The sequence below is a fragment of the Aptenodytes forsteri genome, unplaced genomic scaffold (assembly GCF_000699145.1).
Source record: "Aptenodytes forsteri isolate BGI_AS27 unplaced genomic scaffold, ASM69914v1 Scaffold760, whole genome shotgun sequence".
Taxonomy (NCBI): domain Eukaryota; kingdom Metazoa; phylum Chordata; class Aves; order Sphenisciformes; family Spheniscidae; genus Aptenodytes; species Aptenodytes forsteri.
This window is the reverse complement of record NW_008796108.1, coordinates 175,425-190,475: the sequence shown is the minus strand read 5'-3', so window position 1 is coordinate 190,475 and position 15,051 is coordinate 175,425. Positions and strand designations below refer to the sequence as shown.

Genomic DNA, 15,051 nt, shown 5'->3' with positions numbered 1-15,051 from the left:
AGTGGCTGGCTGTGTCTTTGCTCCCCAGCGGGCAGTGCTGGGCCACGCTGTCAGGGGGATGTCCCATTGATGCCACTGGGCTCTCAGAGCAGGCACGTAGTGGATGAACCCTGGGAGGGATCAGGGATCACCCTGTGCTGTCCCCTGGCCCCGGGAATTGCCTCCCCGCTTCCCTGGACCGTGAGAGCACTTTCTCGTGTTTCGGTCACCAGCACAGGTCTGTCTCTTGCAAACTTTTACCTGTCCTGGAGAGTTGAAGCTGCACTGAAGCTTTGTAGGGCATGTGACTCTTTTTTCTTCCCTTTTAAGTAAGCAATATATATTCAAGACTAAAATTAAAGATGCGCAGGAAATGAAATTGCTGGCATTGCTTCTGCTTGGTGGGGAAACTATTTCTGTCCCTGCTAATGGAAGAAGGCATCCTGCTCTCAGCTCTGGGGGATCTGAGATGGGGGCACAGGATTCGCAGTAGCTACAAAAATAAGAGAGGAGGAGAAAGGATAACTAAATAAGGCCAGGGAAATCCTCTGAAGGTGCTTGCATATTGGCTGCGTTCAGGCTGTGCTCCATCCGCCGCGGTTTTCGTAACATCTGGAACAGCTGGACACATGTCCATCCCTGGATGTAGGATTATCACCAGGAAAACTGGCGAGGAAGCTCCCACCACCCCGCCAAAGGCTCTGCGTGGCCGATGGATTAACTGCAGCAAGGAATAAACCTCCTCAAAAGCCTTCCAGAGGGGCAGCTGATGCTACTGTAGGCCCATGTAATCTGACAGGCTCTTAATAGAGGGATATCCCTGCCGTTCCCCTGATATTGAGTCGATGTGCTTCAGCTGCCAGAGAAGGACCAGGGCACAGAGGAAAGAGGTGAAATCCCGCTATGAGTCTTCCAGCCTCTCCACGGGAGAGCGGTGGGTTTTGCTGGCTTCCCCTGCAGACAGACTGCTGGGGCCCTGGCAAATCTGTGCTAGAGCTGTGCAAATCTCTGGCTTTGTCTCCTGGGGCGGGAGGAGTTAAGAACATCAGGTTAAATAAGCTTTTTTGGAAAGGAAAATCCTAAGCGTGAATGAGCTCAGAAACTTAAAGGCAGGGATTCAAGTTTCTATTGCTGTTGATTAATTTAATGTGAAACACAAAGAGTGGGGATGGGAGGCAGTTCTGGAGTGATTTCAGGATTGTCTCTAAAGAAAGCCCACTGCAATAGCCTGAAGGCGACATGGAGATGAGCAAGCTCTGTGAGGTCTATATAAGAGTGGGAAACTGGCAGCTTTCTGGCCAGCTACTGAAAAAGCACCTCAGGCAGCTGATGCTACATGAGAAAGGAAAAGCAAGGAAGGACCCCTAAATACCTGCTGGCTGCAGGCTGTCTTGGGGGTAGTCGGGTTGATGCTTCAGACCCTGCCTTTGCTCATCTTCTAAAAACTCTCATCCCTGGGCTCATCGCCCAGCTGCGCCCCCATCACGCGGCTGTGCCCGACCCACAGTGGGACCCCACCCCGCGGCTGTGCCAGCCCCACAGTGGGACCCCGGGGCACTGCGTCCTGCCGCGGCACCCCGAGGCGTTGCAGAAAGCCCTGCTCCCAAGGGAGAGCCGTGGGTGCCTGCAGATGTCCCGATCTCATGGGGCGTGGGTAAACCCCTGGCAGTGGCTGGGAAGATTGCTTTATTGGTGCACAGCGCTGGGAAATGTAGGCGAGCTTTATGTTTTTTCTTGAAAATTACATTAATGTGACAGTTTTAAAGAAAATAAGGAAATAGAACTGGAGGTGAGAAAAAGCACGTATATAATTTCTCAGTTACTGCTCCCATAGCTTTTTCAATTTGACTGTTTACCCTCTGATGTGTGAAATCTGAATCTGAATCCAGGCTTTCTCTGCTCCCTCCCTGTTGACCTCATCAGAAACACTGAATGCAAGAGAAAAAAAAGAACAATAAATTGCTTTATGTAACTCCAGACAGGAAAACCCTGCACTTACCCTCACAGGCAGTCTTTCCCATCTGTTACCTCGCTGTGCTGCCTCTGGGTTACCTCAATAAGAAAACTTAATTGAGGCAGTGTCATGTCAGGAGAGAATGATACATCCATTTTCACAGGCTCGCTTTTGTAACCTGTTTCACTCTCAGCAGAACTACATTGGGCTTCATGTCTTGCAAGATTTTTCCCGTTGTCTTTCTAATAATAAGCTCCTTGCATAATATTTTTCATTCATACATAGACAAATATTTTTGTGTTGTCACTTCTTCTGGTTTTAATAGCCGTGTTGCAGTAACTGTCCTGTGCGTAACCACGTGTTTAATGCATAGATGGATAATGAGGGAATATCTCTGCTCTTCACAGGTTGGACAAGATAAAGTGTGCGAGAACAGAAGGATTATCCCCCTGCTTTTTCAGACAGGGAGATGACATGAGGAGACTAATGGGAGGTTTTTAAAAGTAGTTAGAGAGTTAACGGGCTGTGAGCATTCCCTTCCTGTCATTATAATCCGAGGTAGGGAGCTGGTGTGCATTCAAAAGTTACGGCTGAGCCTGTTCTGCTCACGTGATGGCTGGGGCTGGACTTCCATCGTTTTTAAGCACCTTTGTAGCACAGGAAGCATAGCTAGTTAATTTAGTTGCCATAGAGGCTCCCGTTTGCTCGCTCCCTTTTCAGGGGCTGCATCATCTAGGGAAGAGCAGTACGGACAGACAGCCAGGAGCTCAGCACTCTGTTTCCTACCTCATGCCTTTAAAAAAACCCATTAGTTTTCTAACACTACTGAACTTGCCTGAAGAACAGATCAGAGATGGTGGTGGCATGCAGATGAATCCCTCCTGGCTCCTCAGTGCGTGCAGGCTCATGATGAAGCGCAGAAAACGGGAGGGTTTGAGGCTACGGTTTTGGCCAGGATTCCCTCCATACCTTGCCCCTGTCATCTCCCGAGAGTCCCGGGGCATCGCTTTGCAGCCAGGAGGGCGGCAAGGTGTGGGGAGCTGGCCCTGTGGTGCAGAGCCCGTCGCTGGTGTGCAGCACAGCCCGGTCCAGCACCTCCCCGGGGCATCCTTCTGTGCAGAGAGGTTTGTTAAACTGCTTTTCAGTGAGAAGTCTGTTCACGTCACTCTCGTCCCTTTTCAGAGTCAATATTAATAAATGGCAGTTGAGTGAGTGGGGGAGCTGTGTTTATCCCTTGGATGCCAGGCAGACAATGAACCTCATCTTGCCCAGATGGCACAGGCTCTCCTCCAAGCAGATAAACAGGGCTGGTGCCATTGAAACGGGCCCAAACACGCAGAGTTACAGTGATAGTATGGTAATTACAGCGCCTCCAGTGACCATCTGGACACACAAACTGATTTTCTATTTGGATAATAAAACCTCTTCTATGTCTCCAATATTAGCCATGTATGGGGACGCTAATTGATTTAATTGAAGTTCTCAGCGTTGAGCCATGGGTATCGCCAACCTCTTCAGTCTAGGTATGTGGTGGATTTTAATATCTGTTTGAGGCAAGGAAATTGGGGTGTGCATGCTCTGCGCTTGAGTTAGTTGCAAAAGGAAGGTCTGTTGGAGGTCCTGGAGTCCGGGACTTGTGAGGTCCTGCTCTGGAGTGAGGGGAGGCAGGGTGGCTGCTTCTGAGCTCCCGTAAGCAAAGGGACTGAACTTTGCTGCTCTTGGTAGGGCTGGAGTCTCGTTTGCTTGTCGGTTGATTTTAAACAAAAGTTGTCTTTCCATGGCTTATTTATACACATACACACAAAGATGTATTAGGTTTTGGTTATATGAGAAGCAAAGTCATGGCCAAGTGATTAATATCCTTTATTTTGTACTTTAGTAGCATCTCACAACTCTGGTCACGAGCCACATACAAGGTCCTGCACAAATACTGAAACACAGAAGAAAACATGCGTTTAGCGGCTTCCAATATACTGAGAGCCCTGTCTGTGCCTTTGAAAGGACTGTTTACCGGGCTTGTTTTCACGAGAAATTTTAATTTTTTTTCATGGTTTGAAAATCACCGATTTTGGCCTAGAAGACATTGTCGGGGTTCTCCTGCCAAAAAATGATCTGAGCCTGTCTCTCTTTTTTTTTTTTTTTCTTTATATGACCTTTTTCCAGTAAACAAACAAAAACAACAAAAAAGAAAAAACACAACCTTGCGGCAAAGTTATCCACCTAAAGAAATAGCAAAAAGTGACCTCTTGCAGAAGTGACATAGTCAGAACCCGTTGTATTGGAAACGATTCCCAGATGACCTCAGGCTGTTACTTAGCACCAGGTAATATCCCTGATCATTAACGTGCTTCATTGTGTTAAGGATATGTAGTAGTGTAACATCTGTGGTATGTGTTCCCCAGGATAAGCGGTGTCCTTAGCACTTTACCTCTTCCCCTGTAGTTTTTTCCCCACTCTTCCCGAGGGAAATGTTTTGGAATTTTTTCCTATGCTTTCTCTTGTTTAAAATAGGAGAGATGTAGTGGCTCATATTGCCTTAATTTCCTGTTGATTTTGCTCTATCCAGATTCCTCATTAACTGTTTAATCTGGAACATGGCAAACACGGCCAAACTTTTTTTGTGAAAGGCATGTTGAGTTGGGAGGGAGTAAAACAGCTCAGAGGAGATACCTCCAAACAACCAAATTATTGGCCTGAAATCTTTTTATCCCAGTAGGCAGCTGATTGGGAAAGGGGAGATGATCATGGTTCTGCAGAAGCAGGGGTGGGACTTTGGCAAAACGTAGGAGGGTATAGTTTCTTCTCGCCTGGGAAACTGATGGCCTCCTTCTGGCCATTGGAACAGCAGGAGCTGGGGAAAACCAAAGGATGGGGAGTGTCTTGCTCTTGAGGTTTGGTGGCATCCGGTGTGAGCAGAGGCCAGGCTCGCTGGTGCTGCTAGGGTTAGTCCCTCCAGGTCTGCGAGGAGGCATCGCAGCACCCGCTGCCCTCAGGGAGTGTGTGGGGAGTAAAGCAGTGCTATAAAGCCAGCAGCTGATCGGAACAAGAGTCAGGGCGACTGCTTAGATGGGGCAATAGTTATCGTACCCAGTGCTTTGCATCAGGCCTCTGCGCAGCTTATTCCCATTAAGCCCTATTTGAAGAGCTACAGGGACACACAGATGTCATGTTGACCTCTCCGCATAGGGCTTAATCCAGAATGAAGCTCCTGGGCGTTGTGGGACGTCTTGCTTCTTCCACACCCAATAACCCTCAAGATTGCTGAAAAGCTGATTGACTGGTAGGTGTCTAGTCAATATACTTCAGAGATCCTGGGCTTCTAAGATCAAAAAGCAGTTACAGGCAGACATTCTCCAACATGCAAAACGTCCTCCGTTGCCACCAAAGGCAAATGCTGCAAGATGCGTGTTGCGTGCTCTGGGGCTCCCTGGGGAGGATCATGTGAAGAGCGATGGCAATCTGCTGGGGAGTTTACTCGTACTTCTCAAGGGTGGAGGCTTCTGTCAACTGGCTCTCACAGGAGACCTCAGAAATAATCTTCCCTGATGTCAGTGCACATGATAATTGGACTTGACAGATGATAATGAAGAAGAGGCTGTAACTGAGAAAGGGTCAAGGGAATGTCATAACTCTTGGGGGAGGAGGAGAAAACGGAAAAGTCCAGATGTCCAAAAGTTACATGAGGTAACTTGAGACATTAATCTTTGCTATTTCTGGTGCCAGAAGCGGTAGATGCAGGGGAAAATCAGCAACTCTAAGGTGGGTAGCCTGTGAAGGTTGTTTACTTTGTCTCCAGTTCACATTCATGGCTTGGTCTTGCTCTTAACCCATTTACGGAAATGGGTTTTTTGGTGAGGGATCCTCCTCTGTTGAGAATGTTGTAGCTAATGTGCCTGCACGTGGTACGGGGGCACCGCTCACCCAAGGGACTGAGTTACCGGTTATTCCTGGCAAACAGGGATGGGGAAAGGGGGATGGCTTTGTGGGTGCTGTGTCTTCAAGCACAGAGCTTGTAAGCAGAAAGTAGCACCGTTTCCTGGAACTGTGGTTCAGTGCCCATGTGCCTCATGGCTAATGCGTAATTAGCCTTAATTAGCTTAATTAGTCTGGAAAACATTTTTTTGCCTTTGCTAGAAGGTCAGCTCGTCCTCCCCTTGCTGGATGGATATTCTGGCCTGGCGCTCCTGACAGCATGAGCAGGACCCCAGCGATGCCGGCAGAGCCATGCTGGCTAGTGCACGGTGTACCGCGTGGTGCAGCCCGGTGTGCCGCGGCATCGGAGGATGTCTGCCAGCCTGGGGCCAGGGCGGGGCTGCTGCAGGGCTGTATGCTCTGGGATTTGGAAGGTGCATGTTCAATTCTCTGTCCCAGATGCCAGGCAGGTCCTTTAGACCCTTGAGGCTTTTTAAGTGCATAACTCCCACTTTGATAGAACTCCTGCAGAGACCAGCTCCTTGAAATAGGTGGGATTTTACCCCCTCAGGGGTAGGATTGGCATCTAAATGCCACTGAAGAATTGGGCTGTATCTGTTTTCTGGCTCTGCTCCCCATGAAGTGGGGGTGACGGCACTTCTCCCCTCACTGCTGAGAAACGTCAGCAGGGGGGCTTGCCTGGAGTGCTGCAGGCAGGGGTATAGGCTGCTTCAAAGAGTCCTGTGCAAACAGTTGATAGTTGCAGACTCAGTTGCCCCGTGATTGTGTAATGAAAAGAACAGCCTTGTTTATCATCATCAGATCAGATAAAAGTGGCATCTGGCAGTTGCATTTGTAATGTGCTCAAAAGAGGATGCTGTGTGCTAGAGGCAACATTTTCCCTGTGCTAAGAGCCTGCACAAGGACCCAGCTCTGCTGAGGTGACTGTCACCCTAGGATTAGTTTAGAATAACCTCTTCAGCAAAGTCATTCTGTGATCCTTACTGCAAGGTTTCAGGGAGGACAGAAATCCTCCCATCACAGCTCCTTCTGATGTGTGTTTCCTGATTGTGGGCTCTCATATTTTTCTTGTAATTACCAGCAAACTGGCTGAACAAGAGCTGAAATGCTTTTCCCTGACTGTCAGGAGTACAACACCCACCGATGAGTCAAGGGAGGAAGAGATCCTGCTTCCCGGGAGAGGGTATTGGGGGGGAAAGCGAGGGGAGAAGACAGGGAAGAATAGCTGCCAGAGAGTTGTGGAATAAATGACATTTGTTTAAAGACACATTTGAAGATTAATGATGGGAGTTAAAGTATGAAAGCAACAGGGCCTAAGTGTAGTATTAATGGAACCCATTTTCTTTGCCATCTCCTGCAGGAACTCTTTGGAAGTACAGAAGGAGGAAAATCACTTTACAGTAATAACTGTTATTTATATAAGAGAACAACATTGGATGTATCAAAATGTGAGGTTTCAAGGTAATAACTGGACCCTTACAATCATTGTTATCCGTTTAAAAGGCAATTTCTGTGATGGTGAATAGATGGAGGAAATAGCCCCAATCCTGCAACTGATGTGGTAAAGGAGGTTTATTTTATTATTATTGTTATTAGTCAGTTCCCAATCTGGTAAGATTGTGTTAAGAAAAAGGGAAAAGACTGGGAGAGATGAAGGAGCTGATAATCATCCTTGTGGAATTCGTTGGAACCATTTGATGGGCTTATTAGTGACTTAGTGCCTCATCTTGGCTCCCTCCAGAGTTGATGTCAAATGTCCCGTTGCAGCATCATTGATTCATATCCCATAAAGAGCAGCAAGCAAACGGATGACATGATCTTGTCGCCTCAGAGAACTGCTCCTGTTCTCCACCTGTAGTTCACACTGGTGGAAGGTGACTGCAGTGTCGTTGCAAGTACAGGGTGAATTAATAGTGCAAGCCAAGAGGATAATGACGGCTGTACTCAGTGACTGTGTCTCTCCTGATGTTAGCTGCGTGCACATCCTATAACCAAATCACATATGTTCCCATCCCAGGATTTGCAAGTGGCCTTTGGCAGGAGTAGCCACGCGCACTCCACCCGTATGGCTGTCCATGCATGGTCACATGAGAGGGTAATGGGCCATGCACCACACGGATTATCCTGGCAGGTCAGCTCAAGCCAAGAGGCTGTTTCTGTGTTTGGGTATAGCGAAGGTGAACAGGCTGTGGCTGTGCTCCACGGGCAGAAAAATCTGTTTTGCACAAAGCATGAGCCCAACCCTTTTGCAGGAATCGGGACAGATTCATGAATGATTCATGAGGAGGGGTTGGGGGTAGCAGGGAAGGATGATGATAATATTCTCCATGTGGTCAAAATGTAACAATAATTTGACCAGCTCTAATTTTTAATAACCATTGGGTTTGTGAGCAGATGTGACAGATGAGCTTGAGCAAACCATAGCCTCCCAAGCTGGCTTTTCACTTCAGAGCAACTAGGCCACTATCTGAAACACTAGAGCTGTGTAAAACCTCTCAGGCTCTGGGAGGAAGGAGTAGAAAGTTGAAAAAGAGGGACGAAAGATTCTGTCCTGTTTTCCGTAATATTCCAGTTAGAATAAGTGTCAGACATGAGCCTCAATTCATCCCAGTTCAGAGCAGTGCTTGAATGGGAATTTTATCTTTAAACCTCAAGTCTCATGGAGTGAAGCCTTTCACAAGGGTCAGGGTTTTTCCTCTTTAACTCTGCATGCATGGCGTTAGTTTGAGCATGGAGGCTCGGACTGTGATGCATGAAGTACGAGGGATGGCAAGGAGGGGGTGACGGTGGGGGAGGTCTGGGTGTTTGATGGTGAGATAGCAGTTTGTTGTTCCGGAGGTGGCCCTGGACATCTCTCACGTTGGAAGAGGCTGGGGAGAATGATAAAGCAGCCCTGTTTCTGCAGGCAAGTTCTGCTAGCTCGGATAATGAAAAAGAATTGGATCCGTGACGGCAGCTGACACAGCTCGCTGTCTCGAAGGTGTTTTCAGTGTTGTGTTAAGATGCCTTTTATAGACTTTGAGAACTAGGGGGAATGTGGTGCCACCTGCGGCTAGCAACCCTAACTCTTCATGTGACAGCAGCAAGAGCAAACCCCCAGCAGAGAAGCCTGGACCACCCACTGAAATGCAAGCTGGTCCCAGCCTTCTCACAGTGGGAGGGTGCCTTGGCAAGATCCCCTGTCCTCCTGCCCTCCCCTCTGGTGTGTGCTCGGGCTCACAAGTGTTGAAATGGCTGTGGCTGGATTCAGCTCTTGCAAGTATCCTCATTAAGGTGGTTGAAAGTAGGAGGATTTAATGATCTGAACCATGACTTTAATTAATCAGCAAAAATGTTGCTTATTTATAACATAAAGCACAGCCTATGGATAACTCTGTTGTTTAATTAAGCTTATCACTGTGAACCTGATCCAGTTCCTTGCTGCATTAATGTAACTAATTCAGTATCCTCTCTAAGAAGCATCATAACAAACTACAAGGGGTGTAATTCACACCACTCATCCTCTGCTTTACAAGACAAGTGTGGCTGGTTCTGGTGAGTCTCATTCATGACTCAGTGTTGGTACCGATTCCTCTCCGATCCCACCAGCCACTCCTGCATTAGCGTGCTGCTTCCTCCGCCACGCCTAGCATCTGGGAGTCTGGAGTAGCTTTTCCTCTGGGTTTCTTTCACCTTGTTCACTAACAATTTTTGTGTCTGATTTAATTTAGTCTATGCAGCTGAGCTTTTCCTTTATCCTTGCCTTTTGCTTTATTTCGTTCCTCTTCACTCACCCTTTCCTGTTTCTGTGTAGCGTGTTTAAAACTTTTCCACGTTGCACAGATGTAGGGGAATCTGTAATGACCTCCCAAGCTGAAAGCAAAAGCTGTTTGCCTAAAAGTTGTTCTTTACCTACATTGAAGAGCATTGTACTAGAAACCTCAGAGATTCTTTGGGAAAAGTTTGCATAACTTTTAAGGATTTTGTGGTTATTTTCCGTCATGCCAAGGATTCTCCAGGCAACATTTGCCACCCCACATAGGGATGATCTCCAGAAGATGCTAAGACAAATTGCCTCGAGTGGGGATGTTACTGTGCATCACTTCAGTCACTTAGGTCTCTGTAGATCCCTTCTCCCAAAAAGTAATCTAACAACAAAGTGGGGCTGCTTTTTTTTTTTTCCCCAAACGAGAGCATCCACATGAGAGTTTAATCTACTGTAACTGGTGCACATTACCTTCAGATCTTAATTCATTTCAACTTTCCTGAGTACCCGCATGTTTCTTGACCTCTTCACAGTGGGCATGGTAGTGTTTCTTTGCTTCATGGAGGTATCGTGAGGTCGAATATTTGAGAAGTTCACAGGTTGAATTCTCACAGGTTGGAGACAGTGGATTTTGTGGGAGGTGCCAGAAGGCTCAGAGCTCAAAGCAGAAGATGGGCCTCTGGAAATCTTGGTGGTGTGGCTGAGCTGGTCCAGCTCTAAGTCTCAGAAGTGACCACTTGGCTTGGGCACTGAAGTTCTGCGGTCACGCGTTCAGCTGCAGTGTGGATTCAGTGCAAGGCAGGTGGGCACAGGTGCTGATCTGGGGTTGAACAGGAGCCACTCTGTACACAAGCAAAGAAAGAAAAAGCAATTCTATTCCAGTAATGTATCATCATTTTCTTAGCATACAAGTATACAAACTGGGATTAGCTGAATTAGCAGTTTGCTGCTAAGATGGATGGAAAGGGAGGGAAAACCATGTCAGAGTCCAGGGAAAATAGAATTCCTGTTTTGTTTTCCCATCCGGAAGTCCTCAGGGGAAAAAAATGCAGTGAGCAGAGCACACTAAAGAGGAAAGGCAGGAAGGCATTAAAGTAACCTATTAAATTGCTGAAGGCTGAGTGGCAAAAAAAATAAGTAAATAGAGGCTGTGTAGATTGATGGATATTGGATCTGAAGGGCGTCCACATCTGGTGTGGCAGCTCCTTAGCATCTCATTTCAGTGTGACTCAGCAGGAAAAGTTGTTTGTTCTAACAGTAAAGCAAAGAGATGATAACAATCCTGAGGCACGTCAGTGAAGGGCTTGCGTGTCATTGTTTTATAACTGAATCAAACTCTTTCATGTAGTTTAACATATCTGGATCTTATGCGATAGGGGTGAGGTTTCCAACGTCACCGTTTCCCACTCTTGTTCATCTTATACTCTGTGATCACCTCCTACTCTTGGGCCGCAGTCTCTTCCCTTGCACATCTGTGCACCAGCATCTGGGCAGTGTGGGGGTAGGGAGGTGGTGAGAGGTAGGCAGTGAGGTTTCCTATGGAGCAGGTGCATAGAGAGCCGTGACTCTAAAGGCTAGCTTGTTAGGGACAAACTATTACCTGACTTAGGTGCTCTGAATTGCCCTCTGTAGGTCCTGACCCTCTCCACTGACTACAAAGGCTCCAAATGTAGTTTGAATCTCCCATCCGTGCTGTGCTCAGCTGTGTAGCATTGACCCTGGTCTTCATTTATCTTCATACCTGTTTCTTCTAATATGCTGCTGCTTCCGGAGGTTCCCATCTCCCAAAAACTCTGTTAATAGTGCTCACTTGGCTTTTGTGATGCACTTGGATGCCTGTAGATTGAAACAGAAGTGTCAAGTTTCAGTGGTAGTAAGTAAAAAGGCTAAGGTGCTAAACAAGGGCTTCTGAAGTCTCTTGGCATATTAACTCCATTTATTTGCCATGTGGTCTTGCAAAACCTTGAGGAGTTGCTTTATCTCTTTGTGCCTCTGTTCTTCATCCATCATAAGAGAATGAAAGTCATTCCACCTATCATTTGTCTGTCTCATATCTCTAAAGGAATTGTCATATCTGGTATCTACATCCAGCGTGGTAGGTCCTTGTCCTTGGATTAATCTTTTAGCAATTTGTAATAGTAGCAATGGCTAATGATTTGTAACAAGAATAGAGCTGGTGCAAAGTATCTGTAAGCTCTCCATATTGGTGAAAGCAAAACCCTAGATCCCGTCGCTACAGCAATTTTTTCCCCCTTCTCACATTGACACTAGGGATACGTCCAAGGCTATTTGCTATCTCTGTGTATGCAATTAATCAGCTGGCTGGGGAAACCTGGAACTGGGGCCTGGCACTAATGTACTCCATCATTTGGTCTAAGCTGTGCATCCTCTGCAACGCACTGGTGTTTGCCAGCCTGGGAAGAATCAGCAAGCGGTGCCAAAGCCCTAGCATCTTTGAAATAGGGAGTTGCTGAAAGAAGAGCAAATGCACTGTAAATGCTAAGAGTCCAGGAAGGGTTAAGAGGAAAACGGTCACTAAAGGTCCCACTTACATAAATGGAAATCCACTGGCTTTAGAGGGGCCCCAAATTCCTTTAATCCTGAAGCATGCTGGAGGTTCAAGAAATGGCTCCCTCTGCAAAAGGAAAAGTGTCGGTTTTGGAAATGTTGCTCTCCTTACATCACCGTCAATCCGTAAATCCCAAAGTGTTGCGGAGAGTTGTGTGTATGCTGGAATAGCCTTGGCTGCCACTGAAATACAGCCACCTCTGGGGATGCGTCCTGCATCGTCTGGGGCTCTGCAGCCGTTTCCTTTCCTGCCTCTCCATCCTGTGGCAGGCTCTTTCCCACACCGGTGGCTGCTGCCTGCTCTCCAACGCAGAGTCCCACCGCTGCATTGTTCATTGTCATCCCTCAAATCTATGATTATAACTATAAATCCTAGCAGACTTTCCCCATTTGTTTTTTGGATTTTTTTTTTTTAGCTTAGAATTTTACACGTTGTTTCTTCCTTCCCCATTCTTTTTGTTTGCCTGGAAGTGGCACTTGGGGTTTGTGTGGTTATTTTTCTCGTGTTTATACTCTCCACTGACTTAATTAAGTTCTTGCTTGTTTCCTGGTCTTGCCAAGTTTACTGGCCCCACCAGGGCTTCCCAGTGCTCTCCTCCTAAAAACCACAGCTGCTGCTGGTCACCTGAGACCATGAAAATGGGCAGAAAAACTTCCTCTTGAAATTCAGCTTGACATTATTGAAACAAAAGACAGACAGGAAAACTACGTTCCCAACTTTGGTCAGTGTTTTTAGGCTGGTTTCCTAAGAAAATAAGATTTAGGCACTTAGACTGACCTTGTGTGGATGTGGGTAAGTGTCCATCCAGTAGCTCAAATTTTGTGGCCAACTGCAGTCCAGTTTGACAGATAGGCTTTTCAGAGATGCAGAAAATCTGCACTAGAGAGCACTGTTACGAATACCTCCTGCTGTGAGCAAAGCTTCAGGGAAACAAAAAGGCATCCAACCACACCATGTACACACGTGCAGAAACAGGCTCTTGGTGGCTGGAATTGCCTGCTTTCTTGCTGGAAGATTTCTGACACCCCCAGAGGCTCTTCCCTCCTGGTGCCCATTTATTTCCATGCGCCTTTGGTAGCAACACCCCCAGACGGTGTCCACAGCTATTGGGATGCCTTGAGTGAAAGGAGTCCCACCATGCCTTCCCGTCATTCCATTTTTAGCATTAGACCTTCACCTCCTTCCCTTTTCTGTCTGCAAAACGCTGCCCACGCGAGATGGAGAGCCTTTTTTGTTCATTCTTCCACCCTTTCTTTCAGAGACATAATCATTTATTCCCTGCCTCAGCCCTGACCTTACACCTCAGGAAGGTTAAAACAGTCATTCCTCCTTCTCCCTGCTTTTCTCTCCTCGTTTTTGGGAAGTCTCTTGACACGCTTTTCAGGGGATTAAGTAGGACTTATCTTGTTGCAAACGCAGTATTTGAATTCACAGATCGGGTCTTTATCCATAGCTGCAGCCTGCCTCAAGTCTGCGGCTGTGGAAACCTGGAGGAGTTTCCCTGTTGGCTTTAAAGGACCTCAGTCTGCTGCCCTGCTTTTGTACGAGAGGATGACTTCAGAATGCATTAGCCAGCTCTGGACAGGGCATTTCCATTTCAGACCCCTTTCTTATCCCTTTGTGCTCTTTTGCTTCTGGTGCATGCTGAGGGTGTTTGCTGGCTGCCTCGTAGCGAGATTTGTATTCAGAAAAGCAGGTGATCTTTAGCGGAAGAGCAGGACCTTGTCTCATTAGTGTGTTTTCCTCCCCGCACGTGAAGCAAAGGAGTGAGGGGCGAGATGAGACCTGTCTTGCAGATGCCTGCTTTCAGAATGGCAGCTGAAGTGTGTTCCCCCCTCCCGCCCCATTTTGGATACGAACAGCCATCTCTGTTTCACGTAGGCGTGTGCGGAGGAGGGAGGAGGAGTCCGGCAGTGCTTTTACCTGCCTGGACCAGGGGAACAATGTTTGCTCGGGCACAAAGATGAACTGCCCCTACTGAGGCGTTGCATCCCAGCACTGTGACAGGTCCAGCGTGATTGGCAGGTCGTCACCTTTGCAGGCTCAGGGAGGACAGAGAAGTGCGACGGCATTCTCTATCTTCCTGGAAACTCCTGGTCTCAGAGAATGTTATTCTGATTTTATATACACAAAGCAATTATTAAATAAGAGAAAAGAGAGGTTGCGTTTCAAGCAGTAGAAACTAAAGCCCTCAGCTGTTTTTATCACACGTCCCCTTCTCTCTCTCCTGAATTCATTCTCTCTTGATAGCAGAAATGAGAGGGAAGCTCCATTTAAATGCAGATTTCGAATGTTGGCCAAGAGCAATAAATAGCCCTCTGCTACACTGATCAGACAAACATTACCAAGTCTCTTTGTGAAGAAGAGTTTATGTTTTTAGATTTTCTTTTTCCTTGATGAGACCCTCTTTCCTCTCAGAGTAATAGTGTATTGACGACTTTTTATTTTATTTTTAAGCAGCACTTCAGGGATTATAATGGAAACACAATCCCACCTGTTTCTCCACTGAAGCTATACTTGACAGCCCTGTAATGAGGAAGTCTGCAAATTCCTTATCCTTTACCGTATCGACAGCTTGAAGGGTTGATACCATATTCAGCAGAGGGGAAATGTGCAAAAGAAGGCAATCCTGCAACCATTTTTTATCAACTGCCCCCTCAAATGAACTTTGTGGGGTTTGAGCCGGTTTGGGGTTAATGAAGTCGGGAGCAGCTGCAGGTGGGTGTCTGATGATAAGGGTAGCACAGGTGGTTGGGAAGCAGCAGGAAGGGGAGATGTGGAGGTCTGGGGTGATTCCCCCACGTCCCAGGGCATCTCCTGAGGCTGGTGTTCCCAAGCAGGACGTTGGTGTTTGAAGAACGGTGTGTTTTT

The 15,051-nt window shown here is 47.1% G+C and overlaps 1 protein-coding gene across 1 annotated transcript in view; it reads left to right on the top strand.

Moving 5' to 3' along the window:
- GRIK4 (glutamate ionotropic receptor kainate type subunit 4) overlaps positions 1-15,051 on the top strand; it is a 143,045-nt gene that overhangs the window by 39,403 nt on the left and 88,591 nt on the right. The window lies entirely within an intron of this gene.